The sequence below is a fragment of the Heterocephalus glaber genome, unplaced genomic scaffold, assembly GCF_053883595.1.
Source record: "Heterocephalus glaber isolate CG9 unplaced genomic scaffold, H.glaber_assembly_v1.0 deba00001472, whole genome shotgun sequence".
NCBI classification, from domain to species: domain Eukaryota; kingdom Metazoa; phylum Chordata; class Mammalia; order Rodentia; family Bathyergidae; genus Heterocephalus; species Heterocephalus glaber.
Genome location: NW_028258315.1, coordinates 4,167,710 through 4,192,604, shown reverse-complemented (window position 1 = coordinate 4,192,604; position 24,895 = coordinate 4,167,710). Strand labels below are relative to the sequence as shown.

Below are 24,895 nucleotides of genomic sequence, written 5' to 3'. Positions count from 1 at the left end.
CCATAACTGTCCAGTTGGGCGGCCTCAAAAATCGATGTCATTTCTCCATGACGCCCTTTGCCCTTGCACAAATGGATGTGCTCGTAGTGCTGTGAGGGATAGTTTGATTCCTCAGTCAGCACAGTACCAAGTTTCGTCTGTGGTAGAGCAGAGTCCTCCCCATCTTCACAGGTCCTTCCCTCCCCTGGAAGGACCCACAGCAGCTTCGATTCCCAAGATGGCCACAACATCCCCCTTTCAACCGCTCGTTTGCACTGTGGCCTCAGGACTCTTCCACCAACAGGTAAGTGTATGTCCCTTTCTGTTCAATCTGGACAGTGCCCTGTGTGGCTCGAGCTGACCACGGAAGTGACATTGCCACTTCAGAGAGTGGGACTCGGGAGAGGGCCACTTCCCCCTTCGCCATCAGAAACGCTCCCTCCCAGAAAGCATCCCGCCCTCACACCTTCAGGGCCTTTGCAGCCCCATCCCACCCCAGTGACTCAGCCTCAGCTCCTCCTGCAGATTTCTTTGATATCTTCCCTTCCTGGCCCCACTCTGCAGGGGACATCCACCTCCCAGGCTCACCAGCAGGGAGACATTAACGCATGCTCCTGAGAGTGTCGGCTGACTTCCTGGTTCTCTATGGTGGCCCAGGTAGAACCAAATTCTTCACCTTTGCCATATTCCTATTGCTTTAGTATGTGATAAGAGCTCAATAAATACTTGCTTAATTAGCTTGTAATACACCGACGATGACAACTGTTTTGCCTGCACCCAAACTTGCTGTGAGGAGTCTGTCCTTCAATTAGGGCTTCTTTCCTTGGACTTTATTAGTATGGTAATTAGTGGCTGAACTGTGTTTCCTTGATATCTCTCTCCTACACACACTTACACACACCACGCACACACACATTTTTCCTGTTACTCAGTTGCTTGCCTTGCTCATGGCCATATTCCCAATATTTACCCAGTGAGCTAACATCTCTTGTGTTTTCTGTGCTCTGATGGGCTCACATCCTGGACCTGCTGACCCTGGAGCCGTCAGAGCCTCTCCCCGTCAGACACTTCCTAGGGATAGCAAACAACTCATTCAGGAATGTGCTTTTCAAATAGAAACTGACCAATCTGGAGTCATCACCCTGCCCACCTCCTTTATGGGGCACTCACATTTGGGCCACTGTCACCTGCTCTAATCACCCCAGGGCCAGGGATAGGAACAAGACGGTCCTTACATCCCAGAGCCCAACTGAAATTATTCAACTCCCCAAACCTGGGGCACTGCCTGGCCTCTTCCTTCCTGCCTGCAGAAACCACTATCACAGGCTTTGCTCACAGCCCTCTCTCTCTGCCTCCCGACTGACCCCAGGCCTCACCATGTGACCCTCCCCTGGAAGCATGAGTAACAAACCGCCTTTCCACTGGCTGTGGTCTACTGATCTATCAGTCTTATTGTGCCTTGGTTTTCCTATTAATACATTTTAAGTCACATAATACCTGGCACTAAGCGCTCAATAAATATCAACTGAGTAAAGGTACTAAACAAAGTATCTTGAACATATCAAAGTTTCAGACGTGTAAGTAATTATCCACTTCTGCTTACCTCTCTACTGTCCTTTTCTTTATGGCACTGTGATTCAGGACATAGGCTCTGGAGCCACAGTGCCTTCCTAAACATGTGACCTTGGGCATGTTTCCACTGTCTCTGTATCTCGGTTTTCTTTGCCTATATATGTGAATAATAACCATACCTAGAGGGTTGTAGTGAGGAGCAAGCGAGTTCACATTTATAAAGCTCTTCCAGTGGTCCCTGATCTACACCTAAGAGCTAAGGACATCAGCATTATTGTTCCCACCAACTCTCCTGCTCCTCCTGCTAATTTCTCCTAGGGAAAGTCAGCTTCCACCCTTTGGGCTGGGCTGACCCAGGGCCTCTTGAGCCCTAGATGTTTCTGCGCAATCATTGTTGACTATCAGAGTAATGCAGAATGCAGAGTTAGTTTTTAAACTGATAAGATGAAAAAAACAGGATAGAAATGCAAAATTTTTTCCCAAAACAAACAAGAGGCCACAGCCATACCCCACAGCAGCTCCTGCAGATTGCCCAAGTCTCCGGGGATCTCTCCACCTCCTCCTCCTGCCTCTCACCTCTCCCTGGAATTGGGTGGGCTCCGCTGTGTCCCTGTGGGACACCTTGTCAATCCAAAGAGGATGTTTGGGTACAAATTCCACCATGCTGGGCCGAGAAGGGGGGCAATTTCTCTTTCCTGAGAAAACAACAGAGAAACTGGGGGAAGCACAAAGGAAAATGTGGAACAAAAATAAAACTCAAACCTAGACCTAACAGGGAAGGTTTTATACCAAGTGTTTTTTCTTTCTTGCGGATCATTCTCAGTGCTGAGAGCACCAGCTAGGCTTGGAATTAGGGGCTCTCTCTCGCTCTCTCTCTCTCTCTCCCTCTCCTAATTTGAATAAACAAATAGAAGAGAGCGGAGGAGCAGATGTTGCTGAAATCATTACCCTAAGCTACAGGAAGAGATAAAGTCACCTATACACAAAGGCACTTGCCCATCAGTCCTTGTGATCCAGGTAAAACCTTTTCTGGTGTCAGACTATGAGGTCCTTGGAAACAAAGACCAGGCCTCCCTTACTCATCTGTGAGTTCCTTGAGCCAAGTATCAGATCTGGTTCACAGCAGCTCCTCAATAAATGACAAGTGGACGGATAGATGGATAGGTAGGTGAATGGCTGGAGAGATGAATGGAGGGAGGGATGGATGGATGGATAATTTAGCACTCCAAATTATTTGGGACATAAAGGAGAAGTAGGTATAGATACTCATGTTCCATTTTGCATGATCAGCAGTTCCCTGAACAGTCTTTTTCTTTCAACCAAACTCGTGAGGACATTTTAAAGTAGGTAATGGTCCAAGTCCTCAAAGCACATGAATTTAAAAGAATTTTAATGACCCGGGCTGATGGAGCTGTTTCTTATTTTCCTTGTTGGCCAAGGCCAATAAAATCCTGGGTCCACTTTGGATTGACATCACGTCTAATGGTAACCAAAGGCAAGCCATTGGTAAACCAGCAGGAATGTTCCAGCTTTCCATTACATCCCATTGACAGCCTCAAGCTTAAAACATTCATCAGTCTTTTCCCTTACGATGCCAACAGATCCAGGAACTTAAATCCAACTTTTATTCACCAGGTAAGAGTGAGATTCCAATATTCGGGTGATACAGGATCCATTCTCCCTTTCTTTCTTGAAAGGTGATGGGGGACCCCAGGGACATGACTGGAAAACTCCACGAATGTTCAGGTAAGGGAAGCAAGCCTTGCCTGTAATTGGCTTAAGACACTGTTCTTCAGAGCTTTGTTCTTTGCAACCCAACCTATTTCCTGATCCCTTGATATTCCCAGCAATGAGTGTGAAAAGTTACTGTGACAGAAAGAGAGTTCCAGCAAAGGCCTGGAAAACTAAGCAGGTAAACTGAGTGCCTAGAAGTTAATGGCCTGGTGGATCACACTGAAGCTAACACGGGAGGGGAAGGAGCTGAGGAAGAAGTATGCATTGAGAAGTATGGATGGATTGAAGGCTGAGTCAAGAACAAATCTCGAACTTCAGGTGCAGCAAGCTCACAATTCCAATCTCTCCCACCCGTCACAATTAACAACCCCAGACAGGATACAAAGAGCAATTACTCGAGGCCTCCAAAAAGTAAACAAGAGCAGGGGATTTGAGAGAGGATGTCAAAATTTGAAGGATAACCAAAACTGTGATGAGTTTATTTATTTTTTACTTTTCATCTCCTGGCCAAAGGAAAGGCCAAAGGCCTGGAGCTACACAGAGGTTGTAGAGAGAAGAAACTCCTTGCCTAACCCCACCCTTCCCATCCAGAGCCAGACAAGGCCTCCCTGTGAGCCAGAGGGTGTGGGAGTCCCCTTCTCCCCTTCTTCTGTCCTGTTCCCTCATTTCTCTTTTCTGTCCTTATCCCAAGATCAGCTTCAGTCACAAAGCGGTACAGCTCCTGCCTCTGCAGGACAGGTACTCAACCCACCCATCCCTCAAGTAAAACAACTGCCTCTCTGGACAGAGAAACCACAGAAAAGGGACACTGGTCACCAGAGTACAGTGGAAGCCCTGGTAAGGAAAGAGCTGAGGCAGGGATCCTCTGATTCTTACCCTGGTAAATCCAAGCTCACCCCTGAGTTGCACAGGAAGAGACCCAAATAGGCAGATAGCAGATGTTGTGAGGGCACAGCCCTGGCACTTCCAGGTGAGCCCCAGGGGAGCACATGCACACGGCGGTCACAATGGGGACTGTGGTCTTGGCGACCTGAGTTGACACCTGAACCACCATCCAAACAAGTGAGTGAGAAACTGCAGTCTGAATCTAACCACTTTCCCACCAAAATAGAAAGTCCAGCATCAAACAGAGGACTTTTGAAAACAGACTCTATTCCTCAGGGTGGAGTTCCCTACTACCCACACCTACTCAACCTTTCAACATTTGACATTAGTGTGTTTGTTACAGTTAGTGAATCAAGGTGGACACATTATCATTAACTAAAGTTCATAATTTATTCCCATTTCCTTGGTTTGTAATTATGGATTTATGCATATGTTGGTTGTGACTTTCTCTTACTTTCTTGGGTCTTACGATCTTCAGTTTTGAGGCACACTCATTGGGTATTTGGTAGAATGTTTGTGGCACATCCCTCAGTCGAAATTTGATGTTTGTCTCATGATTAGACTTGGATTTTGCATTGCTTGTTTTTTACAGGGTTTTTGCTTTGTTTTGTTTTTGAGGCAGAAGTCATATAGCATACAGGAAGTCATTTTATAATCCAGTAGTATCATTTTAAACTCAGTAGGTATCATTTTCTAATTCGGTAGTATCGAGTACATTCACAGTGTGAGCCACTATCACCTCTGTTGAATCCCACAACGTTCTCATCACCATAAGAAAAGCCCTGTGTCCATTAGGAAGTCACCCGCCCCCAGCACCTGGGCACCATCAGTCCGCATTCCCTACATTTAGATTCACCCATTCTAGATATTTCATACAAATGGGTTGTGTAATGGTGCCTTTTAGGTCTGACTTCTTTCACTTAGCATGATTTTTTTTGCAATTTATCTATGTTATTTGCCATGTTTTAGTACTTCATTCCTCTTCACGGTTTTATTCTATTTAATGAGTATGCTATATTTTGTGTGTTCATTCATTTGTTGATGGGTATTTGGATTGTCTTCATGTTTTGGCTGTTGTAAATGTGCTGTTAATAATGTCCGTGTAAGTTTTTATTTGAATACCTCTTTTCCATACTCTTGGGTACATACTAGGAATAGAAGAGCTGAGTCATGTGGAATTCTATGTTTAACTTTTGGAGGAACTGCCAAACTGTTTTCTGAGTCTAGCTAATTTCACTCCACATTATGCCCTCATGGTCCAGTTCTTTATGTAGACTCGATATTAAGTTCTTAGCTGATAAGTGCTTTGCAAATATTTTCTTCCATTCTTTGGTTTGTCTTTTTACTCTCTTTTTTTCTGTCTGTTTGTTGGTTGGTTTGTTTTTTGAGACAGGGTCTCACTCTGTAGTTCAAGCTGGCCTTGAACTCACTATGTAGCCTAGGCTGGCCTCAAATTCGAAATGATCCTCCTGCCTCAGCATCTCGAGTACTGGGGTTACAGGCGTGCACCACCACACTGGGCTGTCTTTTCACTCTTGATAGTGTCCTTTGAAGCACAAACATTTTTAATTTGGATGGAATCTAATTTATCTTTTGGGGGTTTTTTTTTGTTGTTGTTGTTGTTACTTGTGTTTTTGATGTTGTATCTAAGAAACCATGACTTAATTCAGGTCATAAAGATGTAATCCCATGATTTGCCTAAAAAATTTAGCTCTTACATTCAGATGTTTGATCCACTTTGACTTAATTTTTTTTCCATATGGTGTGAGGTAGAAACCCAATCTTATTCTTTCACATGTATTCTTTCTGGTGGCTCCAGTATCATTTGTTGAGGAAATTTTGCCCCCATTGAATGGTCTTGGTGCCCTCCGCCAAGATCAGTTAACCACAGGCGGACTGGTTTAATACAGATAGGCTAAAAGTAAAAGAATGAAAACTGATATAATGTGTAAGTGCTAATCAAAAGAAAATGTAGTATCTATATTAGCATTAAACTATATTTCAGAATAAAGAATATATCACTTCTATACTATTTTTCCAGAAAACAAGATATTAATGTGCCAAGATATGATTCTCCCAAATTAATCAGTACATTAATTGCAATCCCAAACAAACTATCAGAAGAATTTTCTATAGGTATAAAAAGTCTGACTCAAATTATAGGGAATGTCATGATAACTAGACTAAGCCAAAACAATTTTTAAATGAAACAAAGTTGGAAGACTTCCTTGATCTGATTTTGATTACATGACTCTAGTGATCAATAGCATGGCACTGGGGAAAGTATAGACACACAGATTAGTGGATGGTACCAATACTCGCAAGGATGTGAAGTAACAGGAACGGTCATGTATTGCTGCTGGGAATAATGAATGATGTGGTCATTTTGGAAAATACTTTGGTCATTAAACATACTTTTTTTTTTGGTACCGGGGATCAAACTTGGGACCTCGCACTTGTGAGGCAGGCAGGGGGACCCACTGAACTAAATCCCTGGCTCATTAAACATACTTTTTACATGTACTGCCTGGCATTCTACTTCTCCTTGTTTACCCAAGAGAAACATCAACTTCTGCTCCCACTAACATCTTCACACAAATATTTATGGCAGCTTTATTCATAATTGCTCAAAACTGGAAACAACTCAAATTTCCTTCATTTAGTGAGTGGGATAAGCAAGTTGTGATGTCTTTTGTGTAACTTCTCAGTAATAAAAAGGGAATCAGCTAAATAAATAAATAAAAAGGGAATAATAATAAACACAATATCGGTGACTCTCAAATGCACTGTGCTGAGTGTCCAAAGCTGGAGTGTTACAGAGAATGGAATTCTGCATGATTCCATTCATATGAAATTCTAGAAAAGGTGAAACTTTGCAAGCGAGAGAGAACAGAGCAGCGATGTCAGAGGATGTGATGGAGGCTGGTAGGACTCCATGTAGACCAAGAAGGAAACTATTCTGAAGCGAAGGAAGTACTCTGCACCGTGATTATGACTATTATGGCTACATGACTATAAGCATTTGTCAAATTTTGCAGTGACTTTGCTGTATATAATTTTTAAAATAAATTTTTAAAAATCCTGAGAACTTGACTCTCCATAATTGCATCCTTTTCCCAAATGCTTTGTGTGTGTCCACCAGACCCTAAATTGACAGCTCCTTGTACATCAGATGCTTAGAAATCATAACACTGGCATAAGTGTCATTATGTTAACTGCAGAGCCCATGCAGGGAAAAGTCCCTGTAGCCCAATAACTAGTTAGACTATGTCACTGACTACTCCAGCAAACCAAATCACTCTTTCTTGATCGTGGTTTGGAAACATTCCAGTCTGGAGTGCCAGGAACATATGTGACCCAGTTAGGCCTCATCAGTAAATCCAGGACCTCCCCACCTGCTGCCTCTAGAAGGGCCAGGGAGAACAGGTGTCCTGGGAGTTGCCAAGAGGGGAAGGAGTGGCACTGATTCGGCAGCTGTCCCTAAAGGAAGTCATTTATCCCCAGTACCTCTAAAGGGCTTGGGGGAGCCAGTATGAGTAGATATAGCAACAAAACGTGTAGGGGAGAAACCAGAGGAAGAAAAAAAGTAAAGTATGTGTAACTCACAAGTCGTGTCTGAAAATTCAAGTAGGACTGTGTTCCTAATGTCATGCCTTGTTTTTTTAGCAGTACCCATAATATATCCCAATAAATGACTGGCTGCAAATGTTGGAAAGGAGAAACTGCCTTGCTGCACAGTGTAGAGACCTTGCTCTCCCTTATATTTCGCTGTGAGAGTTCCATAAACCAGTCTGCACGTTGTTTTTAATGTTCTCGAAATCTTCTCATGACTCCACTTTGGGTGTGGGACAGAGCAGACGTGCTGAATTGCAACTGCTTGGAAATGCAGTTCCTTCTTCCACTAATTACAGACACATTTACATGAAAAGTGGCTTTCACTGGCCACATGCCATCTGGAGGGGTCTACACCACTGGTTTCCATGGGGAATTTCTAACGCAAGAGCGTGAATGGGAAGAACTCTAGCTGCAGGTGTGAAGCTCCATGCGGGGTCACCACTGTCCCCAGGACTTGGCCAGGAGGGACACGGCGAGTGCTCAGGCTAGGACAATGCAGCCAGGGGAGGACAGCGTCGCTTTGGCATGGCGCTTCAGCTGGCGATGGTGACTGCCACTTAAACGTCATGTTTATAAAGACACATTAAGCAGGAATTCTTGCCTGTGTGTTTTCTTCTATCATTGTGAGATTTCCAAGAGCTTGTATTTGACAGAGAGAACTGAGATGAGCTGGTGCTGCCTTGCTTGTCAGACCACCAACCTCTGCCTCAGGTGCCTCCTGTCCTGCCTGGTGCAGCCATGCCGCGCAGGTACCCAGCTTCTCCCCGGAGGAAGCTACATTTGCTGTCCTCCCCCACCTCTTTGGTACCCGCTGGGTTCTTGTCTGCTGGAAACAGGCATTTCTAAGCCCTCACAAAGGCGCCTTCCACTGCTGAAATCTGACTCTCCCTGAAGACATTGATTTTTTGCCCCTCTTAGCAGTAACTCTTATTTATTTTTTAAAATGTGTGTGGTGTGTGTGTGTATGTGTGTGTGGTGGGGATTGAACCCAGAGCCTTCATATGAGCTACATCTGCAGCCTTTTTTAATATTTTGAGACAGGGTCTCACTACATTGCTGAGTTCCCCAGGCTGGGCTTGAATTTGCAATCCTCCTGCCTCGGCCTCCCGCAGTGCTGGGATTACAGGCTGCACTAGCATGCCTGGCTAGCAGTCATTTTTTTCCAGGTCTCTGTGCATCCTCAAGGGAGTCAGCACTCTCCCATTACTCCTGTGCAAACTGGAATTCTGCCTCTTTGAGGGTCCTGGCACCAGCTCTGCGGGGTCACCTGTAACTAAGCTCTCTGCACTTCCCTTTCCGGGGCCCCTCATCTTCCGTAGACTCCAGGATGGCTTTATCTGCCCCAAACCTGAGCTTCCTCCCAGCCTCTCCGGCCTGGGGCACAGGCCGGTCCTCCTTCCGGCCCAGGCCGAGTTCCACTCAGCTCAGTGAGTCCCCTCTCAAAGGAGCCCTGCCATTCCCTGCCCTCCCAGTCTCCTCCTCTCCCATTAAACAATGTCCACTGTTGGAAATTTTTAGAAGTTGTTCCCGTAGCCTCTCTCGATTGACCTTGAACATGCGAAGGGCATTCACAGAAGCTCCACCAGAATCACATTACCTCTGCCATTTGTATTATTTGAACTACACCTACATACTCTAAAAAACCCATTGGCAATGTTATAATTTTTATAATCGCAATAATCACATGTGTTTTTAAGAATATAGGAGAAGAATAATATAACAATTAACAATATAGGAGGAGAATATAGGAAGATAAAGACAATTTGGAATTTGCCCAAAATAAAACAGTTCTAATCATTGTGGGCTTCTCTTGAGAAACTATGAGAGGCTAAAAGATAATGGAACACAGCTTTAAAATGCTTAGAGGAAAAAAAACCCTTTCAACTCAAAATTCTTTTTTTTTTTTCCAGTACCAGGGATCGAACTAGGACCTTGCACTTTGCAGACAGATGCGACACCACTGAGCTATGACCCTGGCCCTTTTTTTTCAACCCAGAATTCTATATCTACTGAAAATATAGTCAGAATTAAAATGAAATAAAGATATTCTCAGTTACTAAAAACTAAAACAATTTGTCAACAGCTGACATCAACTAACAGAAATGCCAAGTGACATTCTATCAGCTAGAGGAAAACTTGAAATTTAAGAATCAAAGAAAAGCAACAAAATTGGTGTCAAAAAAAAGTTTCTGAGGAAGCAGTGGCTACAAATTTCCCACATTTGCAAAAGATATAAATTTACAGATTTAAGAGGCTTAGCAAAAAAAATCAGTATGAAGAAAACTATGCTCAGACCCATTTAATCAAATTGCTGAGAATTAAAGAAAATGTTGTGATAAAACAGTTTTGATGATCAAAAGAAAAATTAGACAGGCAGACAGACAGACCTCCTCATGCTCCTGTTCCTCTGAAGAACCCTAATACACTGCCCTACGATATTAATACACCTCACAACCCCTAAATTTTCACAATTTCATATAATATTGAAAATTAATGTTTTCAACATTAAGGAATTCATTTTAAGGAATGAATAGAAAAGAGAGAATATGACTAACATTCTAGATTATTCAATAATACCCAAATGAAAAGGAATCAAAAAGGGAAGTGGATGTATATTCAAATTTGTGGCTTATGTGAGGAATTGTGGTTATGAATAATATTTAATTCTTAACGTTGACAGAAGATTTAGGATAAAATATATTTCAATAATATCAGGGTAACCACTGTAATAGATGTAATATTATTAGATGTAGTATTTCACAGCCCTAGAGGAAGGAGGAAATTTTTTTAAAAAAGTAAATAAGGAAGGGGCAGAAAAGGTGGAAAAAAAAGGGAAGCAATAAGAAATCATAAAAAAATAGATCATAATAAATAGAAAACATAAAATGAAGGCAAGAGAAAGAGCGCATATATCATTAATCACAGTAAATAATAATGCACATGGATCAAATTCTTTCCCTTGTTGAGTCTCAGAGCAGTTAAAGTACTATTTTTAAGGAATGTACCTGAAACAAAACGGATAAAGAAAAAAACCAGAGAATGTATCAGGAACATACTAACAATAGCAGATAGTAAAAATACTGATTACACAAGTACATTTTAAGGTTAAAAACACTAAACTGAGAAAATCTGCTGATAAAAGATAGGGTTTCTAAGGAAACTGTAACAGTCATAAACATGTGCACCGAGCCACATTGCATGGACATACGGAAAGCAAAGAATAATGATAATCATAGTTAGAAGTTCCAGTTATTTTGACAAGATTACAATGAGCTTCAAACATGTCTATCAAAATTTAACAAACCCAATAAAGGAAAAGTAATATGATTAGAGCATTTGAATTACCCAATATGCTTTATTGAATAGACATAATATTTTGTGAAAGGCAGAGAATCTTTTTTAAATATTCATGAATGGAGGACTTGTAAAAATTATTCATATACTGTACACTAAAGAAAAATCTTAAAAATTCAAATAAATAGGTAGATAACAATTGAACTTACCACATTCCCTGACAACAAAATAAACACCGAAATATAGTCTTCCTAATCTAACCCAGAAATTTAAAAGCACTCGTTAATATTCTTAAGGATGAAATAGTCTTCACAATTAAAGATGAAATAATTATAATTATAGGCTAATTAACTAGAAAATAACATAAAAAAGAACTCAGATTCCATGGAATGTGGACAAAACTCTTATCAAGAAAAGAAACATGAAAACACAGTAAAAATATTTGACACGGCAGAGTGTTTTACTGTTTAAGAGATGGATTCTAGATCCAGATTACACAAGTTCAAATCCCAGCTTTGCTTACTTAATTTTTGTGTACTTGGAGTAATCTAAACTCTAGGTACACCGTTTCCTCAAATGTAAAATGGGAAGGATAATACATATCTCCTAAGGTGTGAGGAAATCCTTCCACTAGTGATTTGGGGAGGAGGGAGCATGTTGATAAAGGTAGATAGATTAGTACCTAGATGGTAGATAAAGGTAAATACATCATGATGATGATGCTGATACAGAAGATAGGTAGGTAGGTAGGTAGGTAGGTAGGTAGATAGATAGATAGATAGATAGATAGATAGATAGATAGATGAAAGAGAGAAAGATAGAAGGCTAGGGGACTGATATTAGGAGGCTGATTCAGACATTTCCATAGCGTTAAGGGCTGGGTTGTGTCCCCTTGAAATTCACATGTTGAAGTCTTAACCCCGTCATATGACTGGATATGGACCCAGGGTTTTTAAAGAGGTGATTAAGGCAGCAAGAGGCCTTTGGGATGGGCCCTGATAGAATACATCCTTGTCCTTGTGAGCGAGACCAAGACACACGTTTCCTACAACCCGTTCCCAGAGAGCACCACCCTTTTCTGTGCTACTGAGATGGAACAGCAGACTTTAGACCCAACGATGCGGGGAACAACACTGCACTTTATGGTCAATTTAAGATCCTATTGACAGCAATTTTGTCTACATTAAATTGTATCCCTATGGGCTGCTTTAGAGCTTAATCTTTACCTAAGCTTTTCCAGCACAGGATAGCATGCTATCAAGTCTGATGCTAACAGAGAAATAAAGAAATAGACTGGTGAAAGCAGAAATAGATGTGTGTATGTCTCTGTGTGTGTGAAACATGTGGAATGAGAACTCCCAGACCAACAGTTCTACTCTCCTGCCTTGAAGATTCCTCCCCAGAGAAGTTTGCATCCATGAGCTAAAGAGATGCGAAACTCTTTAAACAAAGCTGCTACCAAGAGCTGAGCAGGAACAGAGTAGCTGCCTCCTGCCAATGCCAGCCTGTCCCAGAGTTCCTTGAATGGAGTCCATGGGGCTGGGTCCACCTCAATGCTCACTGGCTGGGACTCCACAGGCCTTTCAGTCCTGGTGGGAGGTAAACTGGTAGAGCAATGTTTCAGTAAGAATTAAATCTTAAAGAGAGTCTCTGAGGACACAGCTGGCCACCCGGGCGCTCGAGGGGTGGACAGGTCTCAAATCCTCTCTCCCTTAAACCCCGTGCCAGCCACTCCTCCAAATGAGATTCTTGTTCAGAATTTCCTGGATCTTCTCACCCTCCCCAGGTGCAGCCCAGCTGCTGAAGCAGCTTTGGAGGTGATTCTGGCTTCTTCGAAGGTTCAAGGCTCACATCTGACCATCGCCACCTGCTCTTACCTGGCCAGAGAGACAGAAGGAACAGCTTCTGGTGTTGTTGCTGTTGTTGCAGTACTGGGGATTGAGCCCAGTAGCGTTCACACTGAGTCACATCCCCAGCCCTTTTTATTTATTTATTTTATTTGGAGACAAGCCTTGCTAAATCTCTAAGGTGCAATTGCCCAAGATAGCCTCAAATTTACAATCCTCCTGCTTCAGCCTCCCAGAGTGCTGAAATTACAAGCGTGCATCACCGTGCCCAGCTAGCAACAGCTGATGCCAAAGGCCAGGTCTTCACTGCAACCCTGAATTGAGCACACATGTATCCTGGCCATGCTGGAGTGCATCTCCTTCACCTCATTTCTGCAGGTGCACTTAGACTTAGCCTCGGGCCGGAGCTCACCTGGCCTGATCACTTTCTTGCCACCATGAGGAAGCCACAGATAGGACAGAGCTGCAGTGGCCAGCTGCAGGGAGGGATCCACCTTGCATCTGGCCAGGTGATGCAGTTGGCCCCACCCGGGGCTGTAGGAAAATTAGCAAGCACAGGGACCCCACCTGCATCCCCATTACACTGATCAACACCCCCAGGTGTTAAGAACCCATCTTAAGTGCTCAGCAAGGCAGAAATCTGAAACTTCCTGGGCTTTCAGCAGATCATCCATGACCCAGCCAAGCCCATTTCCCAGCTCCACATCTTTGGGGGAACTCCACCCCCCTTTCGGCAGATAGTCTCTGTCTAACACTCAGAGCCCAGAGTGGAAGTGTATTTGCCAGTGAAAGTACCACTGAAGGTGTGGCCGCTGGATAGTGCTTGCTTCTCAGCTGCTGCCACTGCCCTCCCTCCACTGTGGCTGACTCACCCAGAGCACAGCTGCGCAAGGCGGGGGACCCCGGGTCGGCCTCAGTGTTCATGTGATTGCACACTGAGTGCACACCCACGGGCTAGGCTCAAGCCTGTTCTGACCACATGGTGACCCCATAGCAAGGCCAAGGTGACCCATGAAGGGCCTGGAGGGAGGACAAGGCAGAGAGCAGCTCAGGGAGCTGCAGAGCATGGAGCCAAGGTGACAGCCATCTGCCTGGGGTGGCCTGGGCTCTGCAAAGCCAAGGGCAACAGCTGTGGCCTCCAGGTGCCAGTGGGGAGGCAGTAAGGGAGAAGGTGACAGTCTGAGAGCAGTAATCCTCCCTCCCGAGATGGGCCACTCACTGTCCCCACCTTCCCACCTATTCCTGGGGATAAAGGATCCAGAAGTCTAAAGGGATGTTTTTGTCTAGAGAAAGTGGGAATTACCTGAAGAAACTGTTCAGATTTCAGATCAAAATGGGAAACACATTGGACATTAATGTTTTAATTATTCTAAATATAAAAACATATAGCATAACTTACAATGTTCCTTACTAACCAGTGGGGAAAGCTCAGAAGAATGATCAAATTAGATACAGATAAATGAAAGAATCCACATTTTTCTCCACACCTCTGAGCTGTAATGTTACTTAGAAGTCTAATGAGATCCCCAAACTATTTCTGGGAGGCTGGACTGGCACCAGGTGATGAGAACAAAATGTATATGGATTTGGCAGAGGAGGAGGCTTCTGGGTGGACATCCCAGCACAAAGGAGGTGAGCAGCCCAGGTGCCAGCACCCTTACCCTGCCCTCTCCCCTGCCCTCTCCCCTGCCCTGTCGAAATGAGAAGACACATAAACAAGCCTCAAAAGCAGACTTCCAGATCATTTACAGCAAGCCCAAAGGCAAATGCAATGGAACACACTGATACTCAACCACCTGGACTCCCTGAACTGGCAACAAAAGAGGATCTGGAAAAAATGAAATCAGAAATAATTACTCAGATAACAGCAGAGATTGTGCTCATGGTGCAAGACATGATTAATAAATCTAGAGAGGACACAGGCAAAAAAATAGAGAAGCTGAGGAACATGATGGAATCCCAACATAGGAAACAAATGGAATCCATAAAACAGATGCAAACAGATTTCAAGGAGATTAAAAGCTCCATTGAAAGTCTATGCAACAGAATGAGCCAAAGTGAGGACAGAATTTCAGATATAGAAGATAAGATTGCAATTAGTGACAAGGAAAAGAAAAATTGCTTTAAAATTGCAAGGGACCATGAGAAATCAATCCAGCAGCTGCTAGATGATGCAAAGAAGAATAACATAAGACTGATCAGAGTCAATGAAGAAACAGGGGAGAGTGCAGATGACATAAAAAAAAAAACTGTTCACAGAAGTGATGGCAGAAAACTTCCCAAGCAGGGGAAAAGAACATGACATACAGAAAAGTGAGGCATATAGGGCTCCAACTAGCTGTGATCAAAAAAAAAAAATCTACACATAGGGATGTAATAGTTAAGATTCCAGAAACCCAACAGAAGAACAAAGTCCTACAAGCAGTTAGAGAAAAGAAAGAAATCACAAACAAAGGAAAGCCCAAAAGAATCACAGCAGACTTCTCAACACAAACCCTCAAGGCAAGAAGAGCTTGGAGTGATGTATTTCAAGCCCTAAAGGAAAACAGCCTCCAACCCAGATTGATGTACCCTGCAAAACTATCTTTCAAAATTGATGAAGAAATAAGATACTTTCATGACAAAGAGCATCTCAGGAACTGCATTAATATGAAACCAGCACTCTAAAAAATCTTAGACAAAATCCCAGGAAAAGACAATGAGGATCACAACCCCAGGGCGCCCAGCAGAATGAATCCATTGGGCATGACAAGAAATAAAACACAAAGGGGGAGAATCAAACAAAAAGAAAAAGTCATGACAATGATAATTCAATATGTATCAGTTATAACCATCAATGTTAATGGTCTCAATTCAACAATCCAAAGAAATAGACTGGCAGAATGGATCAAGAAGCAAGATCCAACAATATGCTGTGTACAAGAAACACACTTAATTCAAAAAGAAACTCAGACTGAAAGTTAAAGGGTGGAAAACAATACTCCATGCAACGGGAACCCAAAACAAAGCACGATTAGCTATCCTCTTTGCAGATCAAGTGGATTTCAAACCCACACTGATTAAGAGAGACAAAGAAGGACACTACATCCTTGTAAAGGGAACAATCCAAGAGGAAGAGATAGCAATCATAAATATCTATGCACCAAACACTAGTGCACCCAACTATATAAAACAAATACTAACAGACATGAAAAATCATATAAGCACTAAGACAATAGTAGTGGGGGACCTCAATACCACACTGTCACAAATAGATCAACTAGACACAAAATAAACAACTAAATACTAGAACTCAATCAAACTCTTGAACAAATTAACTTAACAGATGTTTACAGAGTGTTCCACACCACAAAATCAGAATACACATTCTTTTTAGCTGCACATGGGTCGTTCTCCAAAATAGACCACCTACTCACTCATAGAACATATTTAAGTAAGTTCAAAGGAATTGAAGTTATCCTTTGTATATTATCAGACCATAGTATAATGACATTGGAGATCAATACCAAAAGAAACTGGAAAAATTTCATAAACACATGGAAATTGAACAACACACTTCTGAATAACCAATGGATCACAGAAGAAAGTACAAATTAGACAGTTCCTTCAATTAAATGACAATGATAATACAACATATTGGAATCTATGGGACACAAAGAAAGCAGTCTTATGAGGGAAATTCATAGCAGTGAATACTCGTATTAGGAAAACAGAATGAGCCCAATTAAACAACCTGATGCACAACCTCAAGCTTCTAGAAAAAGAAGAGCAGGACAAACCCAAAGCTCATACAAGGGAGTAAATTATAAAGATCAGAGCAGAAATCAATTCAATGGAGATGAAGAGAACGACACAAAAAATTAATGAAGCCAAGAGTTGGTTCTTAGAAAGAATAAACAAAAGTGACAAACTCTTAGCCAATCTGATCAGAAAAAGGAAAGAAAAGGCCCAAATCCATGCAATTAGGAATAAAAAGGGTGAAATTATAACAGACCCAGCAGAAATCCAGAGGATCATCAATACCTACTTCCAGAACCTATATGCCAATAAGATGGAAAACACAGAAGACGTGGACAGATTCCTAGATACATATGAATTACCAAAGTTGAACAAAGAAGACCTGAAAATTCTAAACAACCCAATATCAATCAATGAAATTGAAAATGTAATTAAAAACTTACCAACTAAGAAAAGCCTAGGTCCTGATGGCTTCACTGCTGAATTCTATAAGACATTTAGAGAGGAACTACTAACACTACTGTTTAAACTCTTCAGTGAAATTGAAAGGGAAGCAATACTTCCAAATTCATTCCTGGAAGCAAGCATCATCTTGATCTCCAAAGCAGAGAAAGACCCAACCGAAGCAGAACTATAGGCCAATTTCACATAGATGCAAAAATCCTTAATAAGATACTGGCAAATAGAATGCAAAAGATCATCAAGAAGATCATACGCCCTGACCAAGTGGGATTCATCTCAGGGATGGTTCAACATCTGCAAATCAATCAACGTAACACATTATATCAATAGAGCCAAGGACAAAAACCATATGATCATCTCAATAGATGCAGAAAAAGCATTTGACAAAATCCAACACACATTTATGATAAAAACCCTACAAAAAATTGGAATAGATGGTATCTACCTCAATCTGATAAAAGCCATCTATGAAAAACCAACAGCCAAAATCATACTAAATCATCAAAAACTGAAATCCTTCACACTAAAATCAGGAGCAAGACAAAGATGTCCACTACCACCACTCCTGTTCAATATAGCTTTGGAAACATCAGCCATGGCAATTAGACAAGAGAAAGAAATAAAAGGAATAAATATAGGAAATGAAGAAGTCAAATTGTCATTATCTGCAGATGACATGATACTCTATATAGAAGACCCCAAGAACTCCACCAAAAGTCTTATAGACTTAATAACCAAATTCAGTAGAGTAGCTGGATACAAGGTCAACACACAAAAATCAATAGCTTTTTTGTACATGAACAACAGACTCACGGAGAGAGAAATAAGGCAAACAATTCCTTTCACAATAGCATCCAAACACCTGAAATACCTAGGAATCAACTTAACAAAAGAAATCAAAGACCTCTTATCTGAAAACTATAGCACTCTGAAAAGAGATTGAAGATAATATCAGAAAATGGAAAGACAACCCCTGATCCTGGGTAGGAAGGATCAACATAATGAAAATGGCCATACTTCCAAAACTGCTATATAAATTCAATGCAATCCCAATTGAAATCCCAGCGGCATACTTTATGGACCTTGAGAAAACTATCCAAAACTTCATTTGGAACAAGAGACCCAAAATAGCAAAAGCAATTCTAGGTAACAGAGACATGGCAGACGGTATTACAACCCCCAACTTGAAACTATACTACAAAGCTACTGTGATAAAAACAGCATGGTACTGGTAAAGAAGCAGACCCAAGGATCAGTGGAATAGATTAAAAGATGCAGAAACAACTCCAGACACACTCAGCCACCTCATCTTTCACAAAGGAGCCAAATACCCTCACTGGAGGAAAAGAAAGATAGCCTCTTTAATAAATGGTGTTGGAAAAATTGGGTGTCAACTTGCCAAAGATTAAAACTAGACCTATATCTCTCACCATGCAATAAACTAAAATCAAAATGGAACAAAGATCTAAATATTAAAACAGGAACACTGAACCGGCTGGAACAGAGGTTAGGTAGAACTCTTGAAGACATTGGTGTAAAAGATTTTATGAACAAATCCTCAGTTGCCTGCCTAGGATTCTGCCTCGCAAGCACGAGGACCCAAGTTTGATCCCCTGTACCAAACCCTCAGTTGCCTATGAAGTAGCACAAACAATCAACAAGGAGGATCTCTTCTTACTAAAAAGCTTCTGCACAGCAAGAGAAACCACCAACAGAATGAAGAGACATCCCACAATGTGGGAAAAAATTTTCACCTGCTGCTTCTCAGACAAAGGTCTCCTATCTAGAATCTATAAAGAATTTTTTAAAAATCATACCTCCCAAATTTAAAGACCCAGTCCAAAAATGGGCATCTGAAATGAACAGACATTTCTCAAAGAAGTAGAAATAGCAAATAAATACATGAAAAAATGTTCAACATCACTGATCATTCGAGAGATGCAAATGAAAACAATGCTGAGATTCTACTTCACTCCAGAAAGAATGGCTGCTATCATGAAATCAACCAATAGCAAATGCTGGCGGGGCTGTGGGGAAAGAGGAACCCTGCTCCACTGCTGGTGGGAGTGTAGACTGGTGCAAGCTCTGTGGAAATCAGTATGGAGATACCTCAAAGAACTAGGACTGGAAGTCCCATTTGACCCCGCTATTCCCCTGCTGGGGATCTTCCCCAAAGAATTAAAAAAATCATACCACAGTGATATATGTGCACCCATGTTCATAGCAGCACAGTTTGTAATAGCTAAAACTTGGAAACGGCCTAAATGCCCATCAACTGGAGACTGGATAAAGAAAATGTGTTTTTTTTTATAAAATGGAGTACTACTCAGCCATAAAAAATGAGAAATTAGAGACATTTATAGCTAAGTGGATGCACATTGAGGCAATACTCTTAAGTGAAATAAATAGGACACACATAAATACCGAATAGTTTCTCTGGTGTGAGAAACTGAAAGTGTAAATAAAGACTAAATGTATAATAGGTAATGTGAAATAGGAAGAAAAGGGGCAAAGGGGAAGGAAATGGGAGGGCTAGGGGAAAGGATAGAAGGGAATGGGATTAATATGAGAAAATGGAAAAATAGGAACAAAATCTTTGTAAATAGGGAGGACTGGAGGGGTTGAAGGGAGGGCTGGGCAAGGGTGAAAAATAAGAACCAAGAGAGACTATGTAAAGGTGCAAATTTCCAATGATGAATGTCATTATATTGTATACCTAAAATGTACCAATAAAATTTTTTTTAAAGTATATGGATTTAAGGGATCATTTCTCTTTTATTTTGTACATCTTATACCTTTTAAATGATTTTCAAATCAGGGGATGGAGAGACACAAAAAGAAATAGCTGGAAAATTGGGGAGGAGGCCGTATCTCTGTCATAAAATATCTTCATCTCATATTTCTTGGAGTCCCTTAGCTTTCCACCTTTGCATTCCTGTGTTAGTCATCTTTGCATTACTATAACAGAACACCCGAGATAGTCAGTTTATAGAGGGAGAAGGTCCATTTTGGTCCACAATTTCAGAAGTTCCAGCATGGCAGGACATACAAGCTTAAATATCACCTGATTTCTCTTATACGAGAAACTCAAAATATAAATGATTTAAAGAACAAGATAAAAGAAAGATGATGGGAAACAGGGAACTAGACTTTGAGGGGATCTGCAGATCGAAGGAGATGGGGGAAAGAGGAAGTACAAAGGATCAAGATGCAACATCTCCAGGTACCATACCCCATGATGAATGTATTCATTATCACAAACATATGCTAATAATTTTTACAAACACTCATTTCATTGGCAGAAAGCAAAAAAAGAGAGAAAGGGAGTAACTAGGGGCCCACTGTCCCCTTCAAGGATGCCCCAGTGATCTAACTTCCTTCCAGCAGATCCTACTGAGGGTCTCCACCAGCTGCCCGACACCCCCCCCCTGAGAAGCACACCTTTAACACACAGGCATTTGGGGGACACTCAGGATCCAAACTATAGCACTGCCCATTCATTAAGAGCCAAAATGCAGCTTTTAGTTTTCCTCTCAATCACTGCTCAGTTGGTCACCAGAAACCTTCATTTTCCTTTCTTTTCTTGATCTATCAACTGCTCTAAGGCTGGGCTCCTGATGACTACCAACAGCAAAGGGACAGCTGTGTCACTGTGCCTGTACTCTGCCCGAGGGTTTGCTCCTGGCATCACCCGCTCTTTTAAGGAGTCTTATTTCAACAGATGTTTGGCGTAAAGGGCAGCAATGAACGAGCAGACCATCCTAGCCTTCTGCCCGTCTCACCTGCCCCTTCCTCAGCAGGGCTCATTGTTGGATTTCACCTTCACAAGTCTTCATTTCAACTTAGACCCACACAGCGGCTCTGCTGGGCCTGGGAATTCCCAGGCTCGTGCGGGTGAAAGTGTGCTTGCTCACTAAGAATCCTGCTTTCCTGCAGGGGAAGTGAGGGAAGGGGGTCCACGAGAAGGAAATGGGAAAGAAGAGGAGGAAGCGTTCACGTGGGGTCTTCTTCACCCGAGGCGTTGGCAGGCAGGCGCCACCATACAGTTCATCTCAATTTTTCTACAGTGGATTTTATTTGTTTTATTTATTTAACAGCTTTACTGAAGTATCTCTCAATTAAATTTCTCACCCACAAAGTGCATTTTATGAGCCTCTTTTTTCAGTTAAAACCATGATGTTCAGAGAAGCTAAATAACTTCCCCACCTGTGCATATCTTTTAGACAGTGGAGCAGAGATTGATGCAGATCTGCTTGTCCCCAACTCCCAGGACCTCAGAGTCCACTGCGCAGTCACCCCAAAGAGGGAAGGAGGTGAGCACTGAGGGAACATGTGAATCGATACTGTGGGGTAAGCAAGGAAATGACAGCAGGGCGTAGGCGTGTTTTCCGCCCTCTGCTGATCTGAAACCTTATCAAACCACATGATAGGGTAGATCCCTCCCTTGCCCTATAGCATTTGTCCAAAGTTTGTTCACTTTACTTCCTGAAAATGTTGACTGGCAATAGCAAAGATCAAACACTGTTCCCTCCAGGCTGTGTGTGTGCACCAGAAATGTACATCTCCTGGCTGACTTTGCCCCTAGGCATCTAGGGACATCTAGTATGCCGTATTCAGCATTCCAGCTTGGGCTCTGTGTCTGCATGGGAGTGGTGTATGTCCCTGGTCCCCGTCTGTTAACATGGATCCCTAAAGCAGTCGTTGCACTTGGGAATCAGAAGTAGATCCAAGGCAAAAGCATCCATCCCTAACAGCTCAAGAGTCTGATGTTTCTTCGGATTACCCCAGAAGCAAATGCGCACGCAGAGAGCAGGAAAAAGGAGTGGAGGAAGCCACTCCCAGTAGCACAGTGACAGAGACAAGGTTGGTGCCGTCCACCCTCCTCACTGAGGAACTGAAACACATGCCTCACTGGGACTGTGCCTTCTGCTTCCATGTGGATGGGGCCACTGAGCAAGTGTATGTCCCTGGACCTGGGGCTTGCGTTCCTACCCGTGCTAAATTCTTAGAGTTACTCCTGGGCCCAGGACCTTTAATACGCTCTGGAGCACAAGCCTGGAGACCATCCGGACTGTGAGATTTTTGACTCTTATTTCAAAACTCCATAGAGACCTCGGCCAAGAATCGCATCACCAGCCACACATAGCAGACATATGTGGGAGGACTCCACCCCAAATGCTTTGTTGCATTTTTGATTCACTTTCTTTAATCTATACTGATTTGTTGAGCTCTTATTTTAGGCCGGGATGCTCTTCTAGGTATCATTCTATGCATTCCTGTAGACCCCGTTCCAAAGACAAGAGTTACCCTTCGGAAAGTGAGATATAGAAAATGATGACACAACTTATTCCCTCTGAAAGGCTGGGCTTGTGCACCAACAACTATAACAAGGATGCTGTAAGAATGAGGAACATTTTCCCTGCTTTTGCCTTTGAAATGGAGCCTGAGGCGGCGTGAAGATGAAGGCTTGGGGTAAGAAAGAGATCTTCTAGGTCACACTTGATTGTCCAGTGTGTGCAGAATCAAGCTCACCTGCCACCACTGTGACCATGGGGAGAGCTAGTTTGTGGCCCCGGATCTCTCAAGTGCACTCAAGTGGAAATCTCTGCACAGACTGTCTTCTGAAACATCACTGCACAGTACGCATCACCCTCCCAGGCCAGCAGACCTCAGGAGCTCCATTTCTGCCAACAGGTTTTAAAATCTCACATTAAAATGTACTTAAGATAACCCATCAGCTCAAGACTGCAGTTTTATTCTAGAGCTGTTATCTGAGTAGAGACAAACCCCCCTCAGATAAGAGAGAACTAATAATCCAGCTGACTCTGTGGTCTCCTTCCTTACACCAATCCCTAAGTACTCTGCACCCACGAACTCAGCGAATACTGACACCACCTCCAAGCTAAGAATGCTATTCCCACATTAGAAAGGGGGAAACTGAGGCTAATGTCTGGGTCTAAAATGTTCCCAAACACTCAGGGTGTTTACAGGCTTGGTTCCTGGAGGTGATGCTATTGAGAGATGGTGGAACCTCTAAGAGTTGCAGCCTCGTGAGGGGTGTTTAGGGGTCATTGGGGCATGAACTTAAGGGATCTGTGGGATCTCCTCTTTCTCTGTTTTCTTCCTGGTGATGAAGACGACAGAAAGGCTTGCTGCACATTTCTGCTATGATGAGCCGCCTCACTACAGTCCCAGCAAGAATGAGGCCAACAGACCATGAACTGAAACCTCCAAAATCATGAGCCAAGACAAACCTTTTCTCCTTATAAGTTGATGGAACTCCAACTAACACATTGAAGCACAGGGAGGTTTATTAACTCGACTAAGTTCTGACAGCTAGCAGGTGGCAGAGCTCAATCAGGTTGCCAAGCACCAGAATTGATCGTTCGCAAAGAAAATAAAAGCAATTCATTCCCAGCTGTGGGTTCCTGATGAGATCCTCAGCTGTGCCTCAGTGCTCCAGTGAAGTTAGGTTAACTACAGAGGGAGGGAGGTACCTGTGGGAAGTTCAACCTGTCTTTCTGACCTCAGAGCTCAGACAGGGGCTACTGGTCCCCAAATTCACTTTTAAACCTGAGTGGGGCCAACATTCCCTTTGTACTACAACTTGGATCTCTGATTAATCGGCTGCAGTTCTTTGGTGTCAACGCTGCTGGAAACTGGCTTCCTCCCCCGCCCCGAGGAGCAGGACCTGCTTACTGACTACAGAGACTGCAGGGTCTGTGGGGTCTCTGGAGGGCTGAGCAGCTCCTGGGGACAATGCTGGTGGGTGCACATTTTGGAACATCCAATAACAACGCTAAGAAGAAAAATTGTTTAGAATCCTTCAATATCCACCTTGAGGGTTCTTCTTTATGCCTATTTTTCAACTGACTTTATCTGAGAAAAATGATGGTGAAGGTGGCAGCAAGACTCTCCCATGTCTGAAACCCTCTCCAAGCAGAGCCGGCCCATGCAGGTAAGGCAGGTCCAGTGTCTGACCTGCTTCACCCGGATCTGACACAGGCAGCCTCTCAGGGCTTTGAGGAATCATTAACAAAACTGGGGAATTGTGCTGTAATGTTTGATCCTTTACACTAAAAATGGCAGTTTGGCTTTTCTTCCAGGATTATAATAATCATAAAAGAAATTGTTCGAGCTGAGCTCTGCTTTCACAGCAGTGGAATCAAAGCTGACAGGGCCTCTTCTCTGCACTTCACGCACGTGCAGAATGAACATTGCCATCACCATTTCTGAGTGACTGCTAAGAGGCCATAATATGGTTAAAGATTAGTAAAGGGAGATGCTTCCTCCAGTTTTGGACAGAGGGATTGAATCATAGGGCTGCAATAAAAATCCCAGTGAGCTTTCTAAGGTCTGAACTTGAGAAGGAAGGGAGAGAGCACAGTATTCATTAACATCTCCAAAATCTAATCGCCAACATAAGTCTTCACTGCAAGGAGAAAGAGTCAGAGCTGAGCTATGAGGACCTAATTCTTTTTAAACAAAACAAAATGAAGACTATAAGTTTCAGCCAAATAAGTGTGGTGTCTGCAGGTGGAATGGGGCCCTGACATGACAGAGAACCACCAGCCCACAGTGTTTATGGAAGCAGGACAAACACAGTGCTGCTAGGTTTGTCTTCTGGGCCATCATCAAACTTCCCTCTCTCCGAATGGGTACAATAAATTGAATTAACTCTCAAAGGCTCTCAAGCCATGACTACTTGGGAGCAAGGATCATGTCCAAATTTTGCCATCTGACAGCAGGAATAGGTTGCCCATACCTCA

General features: G+C 42.7%; 1 long non-coding RNA gene across 1 annotated transcript; it reads left to right on the top strand.

The window, feature by feature from the left end:
* LOC147826160 (uncharacterized) lies at positions 1 to 19,879 on the top strand. The gene is made up of 3 exons (XR_015439286.1): positions 1 to 283; positions 3,249 to 3,297; positions 12,866 to 19,879. It is a non-coding gene; the product is annotated as an uncharacterized LOC147826160 (long non-coding RNA).
* Positions 19,880 to 24,895: the final 5,016 nt, after the last annotated feature.